Genomic DNA, 7,237 nt, shown 5'->3' with positions numbered 1-7,237 from the left:
CATTGCTATTATGATGGCGGATTTAAATCATAATATTGTTATTTGTAATCTTTTGCATGTGTGTGTGCTGCTGTGCTGCCGTGTGTGTGCAGGAGCCTAGGCACATTTTGCAATGCCGCAAAGATGGGCGCAGGTGCATTTGCTATTCAAACGATGTGGGCGCAGGACGGGAAATTAACAACTGCATTGGTCTTAAAATAGCAAAGACACTTGGGTCGGGCTCTGCACTGCGCTGCGCCAAGTGAATACAGCTTAGACACTACCAATAAGATGTGTTGTGTTAAAATAACTAGTTGACGTTTGATGTTTCCACTATTTGCGTGACAATGAATAAATGAAACGGACCATGTCAGCCATGAAATGTAATCGGGAACAATTTTTTCCCATTATGCTGACACCACATGAATGCAGCAGAAATGTCCTTTCTTTCAATATTAACAAAGTGAAAAATAATATGTGTATCAGCTCTGTGTATTGGGTTCCTCATTGGCCCATACTACACCCTTCAACCAAGTTTCATAAAAAGTTAGGCCGGTAGCCTTTTCTGTAATCCTGCTGACAAACCGACAAACCCACCCGAAAACAGAACCTCCTTGGCAGAGATAATGATGAGGATTATCCTTAGTTACAGCCCCTATCAAATATTGACTGCAGAAGTCAAGTATGTTTGAAATCATGAAGAATAAATTATGTATAGCAGCACCTTTCCAATATTTTAGATTAAGAGCTTTCATATTTTCAATACAAACACCACATGAACAAAACCTAATTAACACAAGTAGAGTAACACAAGACTGCAGTCCAGCCAATAATTACATAACAACTCAGTGATGTAATTACTGCCTGATTTCAACTTCCAATTAGACATTCTAACATATTGAATCTCTGATGAGCTCTGCAGCGTTGAGCGCCTGCAGAAACACATTTTATGTAAAGAACATAAAAGAAATCAAAGCCGGGTTACTGATATGAGCTCAGACAGGACGATGTTTTCTCAAATCCCCCACTCTGCTTTCTCGCTCTCTTTCAATCCTCCCCTCTCACACTGGAAGTAGAGAAGGATGGTGGTGGGGGGGGGGGGGGAATGGACTCCCAAGACGAGGCTGTGTTGTGGGTGTAAACAACAAAGTGAATTCCTTCTGTCGATCGGTGCAAGTTCAAACCCTCCTCACAAAGCCGGAGTTGTGCGCATAAGCCACCCTTGATTTTTATTATATAGCTGTGTGTGTGTGTGTGTGTGTGTGTGTGTGTGTGTGTGTGTGTGTGTGTGTGTTGGGGTTGATGTAGGTACTGACTTCCAGGAGAAGGCCAACACTGTAAACCTCTTACTGAGACAGCAGAGTCACTCTAAAGCCAACAGTGGAACAAATGAGGCTGGACAAAAGCGTGTTTTTGGAGGCCGTTTGGTCGCTTTGGAAGCGCTGGGAGGACTCGCAGAGCACAAAGGCCTCATTCATGGCCTCTGCTCTACAGAGAGACAGTTTTTTTGGTTGCAGCTCATCCGCAAACATTTCTTTGTCCTCCCAAGAGTGCCATGAATACATGGTGAAATGAAAGAGGGCTTTCTTCGATCATGTCTTCTCTAATGCTGCTAATTCTTCAGATAGAAGGGCAGCTGGTGGTTGGATCAGCGCTGAACCCGAGTTACCGTCATCTCAAGGACGATGAGTGGTAACAACACACAGGGCGCCTCGGCTCAGACAGCGCTGTTTAATTCTCTGATGAGAGCAATTGTCAGCCAGACAGCTTTACATACTATAACACAGCGGGGAAGGAAGCAAGACTATACTACAGTGTAAAAGCATTCCATTTAAAGTTACATTTTACACGTTTCGTTAAGCAAATATTAACAATAAAAAGTATGTCAGTGTCCATAAAAGGAGGAACAGAGGGGGAATAGGAAAGAAAAAGAACAAAAAGAAAAGAACCAATGATTGAAAGAAAGAATGAAATAGAAAAAACAAAAGTAAAGAGGAGAGAGAGAAACTATGCGGGAACATAAAGGAAAGAATGAAGAACAGAAGGTAAGAGGAGAAAAGAGCAGGAGAAGGTAGAAATAAAAGAAAAGTGCACTGAGGGAACGCAGGAGGAAAGAAGTAAGGAAAGAAAGGACTCACAAGCTAAGATAAGAAGGAAAGAACAGGGAAAAAACAAAGGACAGAGAGATTATTTTTGCAAGAAAGATAATGAAAGGAGGAAGAACAGAAGGAAAAAGGAGAGAACAGTAAAGGACACAAGAAAGGAAAGAAGGAAAAAAAGATGGAATAGTTAAAGATGAATGGAAGAAAAGAATGCAGAACAAAAGAAAAGATGGAAAGAAAAAGGGAAGGATGGAAGAGGAAAGAATGGAACGTAACAAAAATTTAAGGAGAAATGGAAACGAAAATAAGAAAATTTTGAGGGAAAAAAAAGAAAAAGAATAAAAAACAGAAGGTTAGAGGAAAAAAGAGGTAAGAACAGCAGGTAGGAAGTAAAACGGGAAGCAAGGAAAATAAGGAAGAAAGAAAGAACCCTATAGCTAAAAAAAGAAGGGAAAAGACAGAAAGGTAGGAAGGAAAGAAATATAAAGGACAGACAATAAGAAATATGGAACGTTTAAAGGAAAGAATGTAGACCAGAAGAAGAAGAAAAAAAGAAGTGCCGTAAAAAACAAAACAATTAAAAAGGAAAGAAAGGAAACAAAGAAGCCCATCAGAAAGTCATAAAAAAAAGTCATAAAATTGAGTTCTCGTCTCATGTTGAACATAATATCCCACTTTGTGCCAACAGCCCAGATTCAGTTTTAAGGCTTCAGTGACTTTGACTCTAATAATATATCGAGTTCACTTTCCGCTCCCTTTAACTTTGAATGAACTTCATTTAAAGTTGTCACTCAGAGTTATTTCAGATCATATTTCTGCAGGTCGTTTGTGACTTCTGTCCTCAAAGCTGCATCCAGTCAATCCATCCGGACGATATATTTTGTCCATCCAGTGACTTTCGCTGTCGGCAGCTCCACGATCCTCCTGCGTCTGCTGCCCCTCTCTGACACTCTGTTGATGTACAGCACTAATGCAGCTGCGTTGTTTCGGACGGACGTTTCTTCCTGAAGGCCAACGTCGAGTTATTCAAGAGCTCTGACAGTTTTAGCAGCAAGTCCTTGTCGGACAACGATCAGCCCACGGAGAGCCGTTGGAGAGAGGGAAAGATGAAAAGCTGGTTGTCCTCTGACGCTGCAGACGGCGGTGAGTGTCTACTACCTGGACTCCAAAGACAATAACAATAGTGCCACGGTCACACTATCGAGGAGAAACTTTACATTTGTTCTCTACGCCGTGTCAGACGGAAATATACTGTACATTAATTACAGATTCAGGTTTTATATTCATATCATTGAGATTAGTTTATAGAATCGTTTTTGTCTTCGTTTCCTTCTTTAAGCTTACTGTTTTCCTTGTCTTCTGTTCTTATTTATTTTCTTCTTTCCTACTTGTAATTCCATTTTTCCCTCCTTCCTAATTTTCTTCCACCAGTCTGTCATTTTTTATTTTAAATTTCCTTCTGTCTCGTCCTTCCTCTCTTCCTTCTTCTCTTCGCCCTTCTTTCCTAATTTGTCTCCTCTTTCTCCTTCTCATTTCATTTCTTCTTTCTTCCTAGGGTCCTTTTCTCCTTACTTGTTGCCTTTTTTTCTTTCTTTCTTACCATCTTCAATTCTTTCACAGCTTCCTTCCCTCCTACTTTCCTTCCCTCCTTCCCCTTCTGTCCTTTCAAAACTTATTTTCTTCTTCCCCTCTATCTGTTTCCAAGGCCATTCTCTCCTTTATTTCATTTTTTTCTCTTCCATACATCTCTCTCTTTCTTCTTTGTCTCAATTTTCTTTCCTAACTTATTTTTTTCTTCCCCTCTCTCTTTCCAATGCCCTTCTCTCCTTTATTTCTTCATTTTTTTCTCTTCTATACATCTTTCTTTCTTCTTTGCATTTCCCTGTTATTTCTTCTTATCTTCTGTCTCTTCCACTCCCTTCCTTCTTTCCTTCTCTGTCCCTCTTGCTCCTAGTTTTCTTTTTCTTTCCCTTTCTTTTTTTCCTACCTTCTTTCTCTATTTCCTTCTTCCTTTCCTTTCCTTTCCTTCCTTTATTGTTTGTTTGTCATCATACCTGGCAGTCCCTTTGGGAAAAGAAATACTTGCATTAATTCAGCATTTTGTAGTTGGCTTGTACTTAGAGTCTATCTTCCACCACTATCACAACACAAACTACGCTACAAATATCCTTCTTTGTGTCCTTTTGTTTCAGCAACATCCAGAACGACAAAAAAAAGTTTTCATTACAAAAAGGCAATCTCAGGTAGCAGAGAAGTCTTGTCTGATAAGGACATAAAGGATGTGTGGGGTCTGTCGTTTGGCAGCATCTTCCCTCTCAGCTCCTTCAGTCACCGACAGCTCGAGCACAAAGAGCACAAGGAATCTTTAGACACATATAAAGTACAGCTGAAGGCCCAAGCTGCAGCAGCAACAAGCCCCCCCCCCATTCCTCCTCACAACGCTCCATCGCTCCTTTTGGTGCTCTGGCCTGGTTCACTTCCCTCTTCCTTCCTCCTTGCAGGGGGCTTTGGAGAGACGAAAGCCAATGAAGTGCAACCCTTAGCTTTAGCCATGGTTCAAGTTCATGGTTTCCTTCTTTCCTTCCATCCTTCTTTGTTTTACTGCTAATCTGAAAGCATGCAAATCTTCAAACTACTTATGACATGCGCCAAATTCACAACTTTCCTTCTCTTTTTCTATATGTTTTCTTTATCTCTTGAATCCATTGTTTCTTTGTCTGTTCAACTTTTAGAAGCATAAACTTCTTCAAAACTGGAAATGCAAAAGTCTTCCTCATTAGGAATGCAGAACTTTTGAGGTAGTGCATTTTTACTACTTTTTTTTACAGTAATAATCTGAATAAAAGGCGTGCCACCTTTTACTGGAAGGTGGGTAAATACAACTCCACAGGATAGGCTACATTTTCAAAAGAGGTCCCTTGACCTCTAACCTAAAGATATCTTAATAAAAAGATGTTCTACGGGTACCCACGAGTCTTTCCTTTAGACATGCCCACTTTATGCTAATCCCATGCAGTTTTGAGACTAAACATGTACTTGGTCTCATGCAGTACAATATGGTATTTTTGCCTATTCTAAAATGGTATATTTGAATGATTCTGCACAGGAGTCCCAAACATTGGGTGTGACTGGAAAGCTGGACTCTTGTGGATTCCTTGAGCTGAAATGTATTCATGTATGATGTTAATCCCCATAGTAGCCACTTCATAATTTATTGAAACTTGACCTCACCGTATAAAATGAGCTGTTGTGATCTCTAGGATAATCATATCCTCATGAAACTTTACAACCACAACCTAAAGACCTAGGACATTCAGTGGATGTACAGGTTTCTTAGGTATATTGACAATAAAGGGGATTTGAGTTTCCAGAACAGTAGTGCTTGACATCCAATGCAATTCTTACAGAAATTTTCAAAAGTCAAAAGGTTTTGATACCAAATAGAGAGCATGGATTTTTCAATGGTGTTCCTCAAAGTCTTGGAGTCTTAGGGCGCTTTCACACCGTAAGCCTAATGACAACCAAATGACTGCGCCACCGTTCCGGAGCGGATCCGCAGCAGAGCTTCTATTTTTTCCGGATGCCGGAGAGCTCCGCAGCAATTCAGCACACAGCAGATAGTGTAGGACAGGAAGTCGAGCACGGAAACAACATAAAACATCCAGTTCATTTTCCTGCTCTGCCTTAAAAAGCTCAGATTGGCCAAGCTGGTACAAAGAAAGGGGAGGTAACCTTGCCCCTTCTGACGTCATAAGGTTACCTCCCCTTTCTTTGTTCTGCCCGCCCAGAGGATTTGGCCCACCCATGAGAGAGAAACATCATGGCTTTCAACAAGCAAAGTGGCAGTTGGTCAAGGCCACCCCAAGAGACTTCAGATATGGTATTAGGGGACCACTAAGGCCTATATAAAAGTATCCAATGAGCACCATGTTGTGTGACCTTTAACTCTTTGTACTTTTTACTTCTTTGTAATACCAAATACATTTTACTGCTCACAATTTACTTTGACTACAGAAAAAAATCAGACTTTCACTTTTTTTACATTTGAATACTGCTACAGAAGGAACAAATCAAGCCAGTTCACTGCTACAGAAATCAAGACTTTTTCCTCTGTTAGTGTGGAGTCTTTTGTACAAGGTTGAGCCCTGGGGCACTTAAGTGCTCATTAATGTCCCATCGTCGTCAGGTGCTGCGGGGCAGGGAGGATCTGGCCGCTCCAGCTTCTTAAGGCTAATTTACAAGAGAAGCGGCAGCCTCAGGGTCATAACTGACTCATCAGAGCCCGGGCTTTACTTTCTGCTTGAAAACTTCCTGCCCTCCGGTGCTTTGATTCCCACCGGAGGGCAGAATTTGGAACGAGTACTGTGTAATTAAAGAGTTGAAGAGAAACCACCCCAAGAGGATCAGTCATCATAAAGTACACAGTGCAGACTTCATCCTGGTCAAACACGTGGAAACTAATTTAACGGATGCTCAGTGATTTTCAAGAGGATCGATTGATCTTCACAGGAATACTATAAAGAGGCTGTAGGTTTTCAAGCAGCAGACTGAATCTGAATCAAAGCCATATGATATGACTAAAGGGAAGATGAAAAACGTCCCTACACTTTCTTAGTTTTTTAAACTTCTCAGATTGGAGAGAAGCATGAATAATTCAGAATCACAGACCCACATTTCCATATAGTGCAGAGTTACAAAGATGAAGACTTTTCTTGTTCAATTTTACATTTGAGGCATTTAGCTGATGGATACTCATGTTCACGATGACTTGAAATAAGTGAGGCTAGAGCTTCAGCAGAGTATGAACTTCTTTTTCTACAACCACCCCTTCTCCTGTAAGAATTGATTCAGATCAAAATGAGATGCTCCTCACATGCACCCGGGTTCAATGTTTTTCAATGTTTAATGTCATAATACAAACAGACGTGGAAGAATTATAGGAAACCGTGTAAAATCAAGATCAGATTAAAACTACATGCATTTGGTGACAAATACTGAAACTGTGAGGCAAGAGTACTTAAGCAAAGTCAGGTATAGGCGTAGATTTCTACCTCTTCTAAATATCGGAAGAGGTAGAAATCATCATATACCCCATCATCATATACCCTTCACCATACATGGAGCTAGGCATGGGGAACGTTCCATAAGATCATCTC

At 40.7% G+C, this 7,237-nt stretch overlaps 1 protein-coding gene across 2 annotated transcripts in view; it reads right to left on the bottom strand.

Moving 5' to 3' along the window:
• The window catches only part of fras1 (Fraser extracellular matrix complex subunit 1), a 242,061-nt gene that overhangs the window by 202,784 nt on the left and 32,040 nt on the right, over positions 1-7,237 (bottom strand). The gene's annotated exons all lie outside the window — the stretch shown is intronic.

Source organism: Etheostoma spectabile, chromosome 5 (genome assembly GCF_008692095.1).
Source record: "Etheostoma spectabile isolate EspeVRDwgs_2016 chromosome 5, UIUC_Espe_1.0, whole genome shotgun sequence".
Taxonomy (NCBI): Eukaryota; Metazoa; Chordata; class Actinopteri; order Perciformes; family Percidae; genus Etheostoma; species Etheostoma spectabile.
Note: the sequence above shows the minus strand (reverse complement) of the source record. Positions and strands in the feature narration are given on the sequence as shown.